The following is a 7,802-nucleotide window of genomic DNA, read 5'->3' as shown; positions in this document are numbered from 1 at the left end:
AGATTTTAGGCGACGAAAATAAAAAGATTGTCGCCTAGAACATCATTCCTAGTCAACGAACATAACGAACGTTCGTCGCCTAAAATAAAAACTTAGGCGACGGAACTACTTAAATATTGTCACGTAGAAAATATCTTAGACGACGAACATCAAGTTTCCCTCGTCTAAGATGCTACACTTGTCCATCGACTAAGATTATTTCCAACGAATATAATTCCGACGCCTAAGGTGTTAGTCGACGGAAGAGTCTGTCTGCAAGGTTAAAAACCTTTCGTCGATTAAAAGTTATATTAGGCGATGAGTTTAGTTTTTTTGTTGACTAGGAACCTACCTCACGGTTTCCGCCGCCGATGATCCTAAGTGACGGAAATTAGCTCTTAAGCGACGAATCTTGTCCATCGCCTGAGAGCTAAATCCTAGTAGTGTATTAGTTGCAATCGATACTGATTTGTGTACGAGAGTGCATGATGGCTTGAAAGATAGACTCCATGCATGGATGTAAGGATTGTAGAAAAAATTGGAGGTCTTGAACCTTGTGGAGGTGTTGATAGGTCGAAATAAGGGTGAAGGGATGACCTAGGGACGGTTTAGGCTGGCGGAGAGGTGGAAACCCTAGTAGATAGTAGATAAAACACATGAGCCATTTAAGGATTAATTTTTTTAGAGAGTATAATTGATATGTCTGGAGCATATTTGTAGGATGAAATTTCTTAGGTATCACCCCAGGTCAATGTAGGTAATGATCAACATGATGTGATAACATAACCGACCTTAACCATTCTAGTAATTAACTTCCACTTTAAATTGCTGAAAGAAAGGCTTAATGGGCTAGAAAATTGTTCTTATTTTACAAAGTACATACCATTCTACATTCTTATATGAGACATGATCTCTCACAACAGAGTATTTCTTGTTGGGTGTTGCCATACCTTGCACTTTTACGTGATCTCTCGTTAACAGACATTCTTATATAATTGTTGCTATTCTATTGATCTTTATTTCAACATGTTGTTCCCTTTTCAACATGTTGTTCCCTTCTATACCAAGTTCGGCTCTTCTTTCTCTCCAGGCATACATAAAGTTTTTCTTACTTCTTGTAAGTCCTTATCTTTTAGGAAGATAACACGGTGAAGGTTGAAATTGTTGGCGTAGCGCAAACAATACGCGCTGGTTATTTTGTAGCTCCTCCTTATTGAAATTAAAAAACAAAATTGTGAACTTTGTATAATTTAAAGTAAAGAGATATATTTTTAACAAACACAAACGCAATAACATACCCAGCTATTTGTATATCCCGTTCAGTGACATCTATGTTTTTTGGAATAAAAATGAAGATAGGTGGCTCTTTATCTTCCCAAAAGCAGTGAGAATACAATTGAAGGGTATCCCCTGAGAACCTTGGGGTGTACACCCTTCTTCTAGACAACCCGCTAAAAGAAACATAAAACTAAATAATTAGAATCAATGATGGAATATATATCAAAAAAATAAAATGGAATTTTAAATAAATAAATGAAAGACTCTTAGAGGCTTACCATGTGCTCATTCTCCTGAGTTGAGATCTTTGAGGAAAGCTCTGAAGATAGCTTGTAAAATCCGATCTGCCCCTTCTTGTCTATTTCTCAACGGAATCCTTCCAAACCTTACCATATGAGAGCCAACAGAGACATCACCACTCCCTAAGGTTACGAAAAATGAATGATCTCTATCTCCATATGCTGGCTCTGAAAGATGAATAATTATAGAATAATGTCTCTTATAAATCATTGAATATCAATAAATTGTAGTCATAAAATATGTTGTATAAAAGTTTTTAAGATTTACACAACAAATGTGTTGTTGTAGATTTACATCATGAAAAGTTGCAATGAAATGATTATTAAAAAACCACATTAAGATGTTGTAATACAGACCTTAATGTGGTTTTCTAATCGATCATAGTCCTTAATGAACAACGTCTCTTAGAAATCATTGCATATGATTAGATTCTAGTCCTAAATTAATTTTTATAGTTTTTGAAATATGCAATAAACTGTTTCCTTCTGTTTAACAATTGTCTGAAGTTACATACATACATATATACATATATCAGGTATATATATATATATATATATATATATATATAACAATAGCTCTACATGACTAAAAGCAATCATTATAGGAATAAGAAGAATATAAAATATATATGCTTCTAAATGCAAACATTTTGGAACAATGTCTCTTAGAAATCATTGCATATGATTAGATGGTAGTCCTAAATTACTATGTATAAGTTTTTGAAATGTACACAGCAGATGCACATTTACATCATATATTGTTGTAATGTGATCATTATTAAGAAATGCTAATATTTTTCTACCGAATGTTTCTCCGGATTGAGTTCATGTAGCTGAGAAACAGTCATCATCTTTCCTGGTTGTCTTGTGTCCTCCAAACTTCTAGACTTCTTGAAATCCTGACCTTGTCACCCAGCTTAGAAAAACAACATTTTTTGGCATGTAAATGTTGTTATGTCTGAACAAAAATAATTTATAGCCTAAATGAATTGATCAAGCTAGGTTACTCTGCTTTGTATTTGTCTGCATCTGCAATAGCTGAGTTGAAAATAACACATGTATGCCTTGTTCCTGTTGCTGTGATCTCCCCTACACATAACATCCAGAAAAGATTAACAAATACTATAGTACGAAAAATATTGTGACATAGTATGACGAATCTTTTCTTACTTTTGAATGTAGTTACTCTCAAACTTGTGAAAACAACAAACACTGGTGGTGACATCTGCTGAAGAGCCGCCATGTCAAACTCCTTATTACCAAGATCACCCCAAAATCAAATCCTCAATTGTTCTCTTCTACCATTGAAGTACTACGATCAAACCTAGACGTGATGCTGCATTCTGATGTAATAAATAGTGACTCATCCTTAATAAGAAGTCTGTTTTATATTTAAAAAGGAGACACTAGGAACAATCAAATGGAAAAAAAAACAATGCAAAAATTCTTAATTAAAATCACAATGCAATTAAGTTCTTTGTACGTGGATGCCACCAGAATGTGAAATATATATGCATGAACATGGAATATATATAGCATTGAATCACATCCGTTGATTGTTATGCAAAATCAACATAGTTTTATATCTTCTACAATTGAAAAATATCATACCTCAGATTCTCAAATGTAAACTCACATATGAATTCCATTTGATTCTTGTCTCTTACAAAAATTTGGTGGTCTGGGATGATTGGTCTTAGGCAACCATATACATCTAAGATCAGAGGGGAAAAAAACACTCTTAATTAGTGCCATAGAATATCAAGTTATGATATCAATGATAAGACATAACAAAGAATGTTGTTATCATTGATATGTTAACAACATTACGTTGATTTAACTGTACTGTACGTTCTATAGGAAACTTATCGATGTTATTGTACATGAACGTACACACTGCTCCTTTTATGAAATTTATATATCTTCTGAAATCGATTTTTCTTTAACCAAATGCAAAATTTGGTGGAAAAGATTGGTAGGAAACATGACTTTTAATGTGTAGGTCAAGGTGATCGAACATGGGAGAGACGATCGGGACCGCGAGACGGTGTCAATTGTTAGTACAAGAGAAGATGGGGTAAGAATATTGCAACTACTACGATTTAGCTCTAAGGTGACTGATAAGTTTCGTTACTTAATAGCTAATTTTCGTCACCTAAGATCCTAGTCGACTGCTTGTCCATCGCCTAAGTTCTGTCGATTATCAACCATGAGGTAGGTTCCTAGTCGACAGAAAAACTAGACTCTTCGACTAAGATCGCTGAAGGTTTTTAACCTTGCAGACGTACTCTTCCGTCGACTAACACCTTAGGCGTGGTAATTATATTCGTCAGAAACAATCTTAGTCGACGGACATGTGTAGCATCTTAGACGATGGAAACTAGAAGTTTGTCGCCTAAGATATTTTTCTAGGCGACGACATTTAAGCAGTTATGTCGCCTAAGTTTTTATCCTAGGCAACGCACGTTCGTTATGTCCGTTACCTAGGAATGATGTTCTAAGTGACAACTTTTTATTTTCGTTGCCTAAGACCTCTGACTTTTTTTTTGGTATTTTTTTCTCTTATTCAACCATTATTATTTTTTTAAATTGATAAATAATAATTTAATGACATTTATAGCTAAATAATAAATATAAACATTATTCATTAATAACACGAATCTTGTCAGTCGCCTAAGAGCTAAATCTTAGTAGTGTATCAGTTGCAATCGATACGGATTTGTGTTCGAGGGTGCATGATGACTTCAAAAAAAAACTCAATACATGGGACGTAAGGATTGTCGAGAAAACTAGAGGTCTTGAACCTTACGGAGGTGTTGATAGATCGAAATAGGAGTCACTACAAAAATTAATTTAGTTAGCCACAGCGCAATGCCGTCGCCAAAAGCCATTTTGCCATCGTAAAAGATCAACGGCGAAGGCGTAGCGATGGCAAAAATGCCGTCGCCGTTGCTTTTGGCTACAGTAACGAGCAGTCGCCACCTTATTGGCGACGGCACACAACGACTGCAAAGGCTGTCGCCAACTAAGCGGCGGCAAATGGCTACTGCTTACACCGTCACAAATCCCATTTTGGCCACGGTAAAATTGTCGTCGCAAAGTTTTTTTCATGAATTAAAAAAAAAAAAAAACCTGTATGCAAAATTGCATGACAGGTTTTTTTATTTTTGAATTAAAGCTGTACAAAAGGAATCAGACATGTTGAAAAAACAATCTTGAATTTAATTTCAGCCATGAATGTTACAAAAGATGAAAGCTCTTACACAAGTTTACAAGATAGTACAATGTACATTTGTTCCTATACTTCAAGATAAGCTTTGCAGAATTTTCCTCAACCAATTACTCTAGTGTTTGCAAGCCTCCTCTTAACAGATTTGACTGTTTAAGTAACTCTTACCTTTCCAATTGAGAGACCTCAAGCAATTACACTGATATCAGAAGCAACATTTCAAGTCTGAGAAAAAGGGATGTTCTTCAATCCATGTCATTGCCAATTTGCCATTGTATGTGCTACAAAAGACCTGGGTTTAACTTCAGTCCTCTCCACAAGTTTTGTTGCTTTGCAGCCTTGACCTAACACATGAGTATTGCACCAGTTCCTGCACATAGAAAAATAAAACTTATTTAGCTTGAGTTTGAACATACAAATCATACATTCAATATGTGATTATAAGAAATTAATATTGCAGTAACGTTTCAACTATAGGAGAAAACAATCAGAATGCACAATGCAAAGAACAACATATCTGATTAACATTGTGAGCCTAGAGAATGCCAATATCTTGATGTTTCTAAAGCAAATAAAATTTTACGATATAAAAATTGGAACACTATAAGAATGGGGCATACGCAACCCTCATGCTCCTATATCCTCTAATAAGTTAGTGTTTACATGTAAATCCAATCATTTCTCAGAGTGTACTCAATGAGGTTCATGATCAATACCTGAGAATTCACAAGCTGATTTTGGCAAGATAACAACTACATTTGGTCATACACAATATTTCTTGCGGGATGTAGATTTAACCTGCAAATATAATCATTACCAGTGATTAATAGTATAAATAACTACTCAATAGATTAGTTAGTACAAACATCCATAAATATGAAAGCAGGACAAGGAAAAGTGTGTAATAGAACTATAAACCAGTGGCAAAAAATGAGAAAGAAACCTTCTTAGTATGACACTAATTTCCTCATCAAAGTCTAGCTTTGATGCCAAGTGGAGATCCTTCGCAGCCTCTTCCCAATTACCAAGCATGGAGTGAGCTATGCCACGAGATTTGTAGTCTTTAGCAGAGTCGGGATTGATTTGACAGAGAGTACATCAATACTATATTACACTTTTCAAGAAGCCAAAAGCTCAAAATACATGCTTGTAGAATTATAACCAAAGTCACAAAAGCAAAGCTAGCATATGAATAAAGAAACTAGCTAAAAACTCAAAACGCATGCTTGTAGAATTATAAACCAAGTTGCAAAAGAAAAGCTATCACATGGATGAAGAAAGAAATCTTATTTCTATCTTTCTACAAAGCAGTACAGGCAGATGCTGATGAACATGTTATTTGAACTTTGACACTTTGTCGAGTGGGCAAGTAAAGTATACAAATAACTGGCACACACACTTAACATGTCAATTACAGATAGGGAAACACAAATTATTGTATAAAAGCAAACAGGGTATATGACAACAACCTCAAGAGCAGCGTTGGCATCACGGATGGCAGCATTAAGTTTTTTCATTTTTATGTACACACTGGCTGTTAAAATAAAGACATAAACAGAATCAGCTAATTAATAGTTAAATACAAATAGAGAAATAACAATGAAAATAAGAGATCGAAAGAACTCAAAAACCTTTTGTGCCGTACATAATAGCCGAAGTACAATTGAGCAAAATTGCCTCAGTAAGATGCTCAATGGCTTCCTCCAAGTTACCTGTATCGCACAAAATCCATCACATTCCTCACCCATGCCCCAACCCCAGACACAATATACTCTTTATGACTCATTATACCTCCTGAAATATATGACCTCCATAGCTTTACCCATAGCCTGCGAGGCATCATGGTTCTCTAGGGGTGACCTCGACAGATTCGTCTCCCATCTGCAAAACAAGCAAGTCCATGACTACACATAACTCATGGAAATTTGAACAAACAACAAAACAAAATCCTACAAATTCAAATCCAATAGATAACCCACAACAAAATAAGAGAAATCGAAACAAGAATCAATAATCACAAGAAAAATCTTAGATCCGTACAATCAAAACCAAAACCAATCGAAATCGGAGAAGCGAGAGAACGAAATACCCTACTTGTGGTCCGTGCCTTTGTTGACGGTGTGGCATTAAGCGCACTTGATCTTGAAAATCTTCTCTCCGCCCTCGGTCAGTCTTCAGCAAACGACACCATTGATTTTGAGGTTAGAGAATGAAAGCTAAAGTAAGAGAAATTTGAAGGCTTTGTTTGAGAGAGATTTGAGACTTCGTCGGTCGGAGGCAGAGAAGGGATCAGAGGTGGTCGTAGTTGGGGTCGGCAAGAGGCTGGGTCGCGCTTTGGGGTTCAGACTATGGGATCGGGCTCCTCAACGTTGAACACGGTTGAAGTGTTAAATGGAGGTTAGGTCAGGGTTTTGATTTTATGTTTTCGTTAAAGAAAAAAAAAAGCAAGAAAAAATAAGTGGGAAGTTTAACTTTTGGCCCAAAATAGGTAGGGCGGGCTTTTTAAATTTTGGGTCAAATTCTTTCATGACGTTTACAAAATGTCATGACTCATTTTAGGGTTTATGACACTTAATAGAACGTCGCAGATTAAACTTTCATGACGTTTTAGAAACGTCATGAACCATTCCAATCACAACGTTTATCAATCGTCATCCAAAAATTTTTCAAGACGTGTTTTAATCGTCATGATCCATATGTCAATCACTACGTTTATCAAATGTCATGAAACTATTTTCCATGACTATTGTAAATTGTCATAAGAATGATGACATCTAAAAAACGTCATTAAATAGCAAGACCTACAACGACATTTGAAAAACGTCATAAATTTAATATGAAATTTAGATCCATAACGTTAGGGTTTCCTAGCATTCCATTGATACTTACGCGCTTCAATGATGCATTTGCCCTCAAGATTATTGACGTTCAAGATGAAGTGGTGTAGAGATGAATGGCCAAGATCGCCCGATTTTAAAAATTTTAATTATTTTTTAATGATATTTCTAATCAATTAG

General features: G+C 35.4%; 1 non-coding gene across 1 annotated transcript; it reads right to left on the bottom strand.

The window, feature by feature from the left end:
• Positions 1–4,795: 4,795 nt before the first annotated feature.
• Positions 4,796–7,173, bottom strand: LOC101295284. Its single transcript, XR_183899.1, has 7 exons — positions 6,880–7,173; positions 6,577–6,666; positions 6,417–6,497; positions 6,255–6,319; positions 5,729–5,846; positions 5,502–5,583; positions 4,796–5,155 (listed from the first exon to the last, which is right to left on the bottom strand). It is a non-coding gene; the product is annotated as an uncharacterized LOC101295284 (transcript).
• Positions 7,174–7,802: the final 629 nt, after the last annotated feature.

The sequence above is a fragment of the Fragaria vesca genome, linkage group LG2, assembly GCF_000184155.1.
Source record: "Fragaria vesca subsp. vesca linkage group LG2, FraVesHawaii_1.0, whole genome shotgun sequence".
Lineage (NCBI taxonomy): Eukaryota > Viridiplantae > Streptophyta > Magnoliopsida > Rosales > Rosaceae > Fragaria > Fragaria vesca.
Note: the sequence above shows the minus strand (reverse complement) of the source record. Positions and strands in the feature narration are given on the sequence as shown.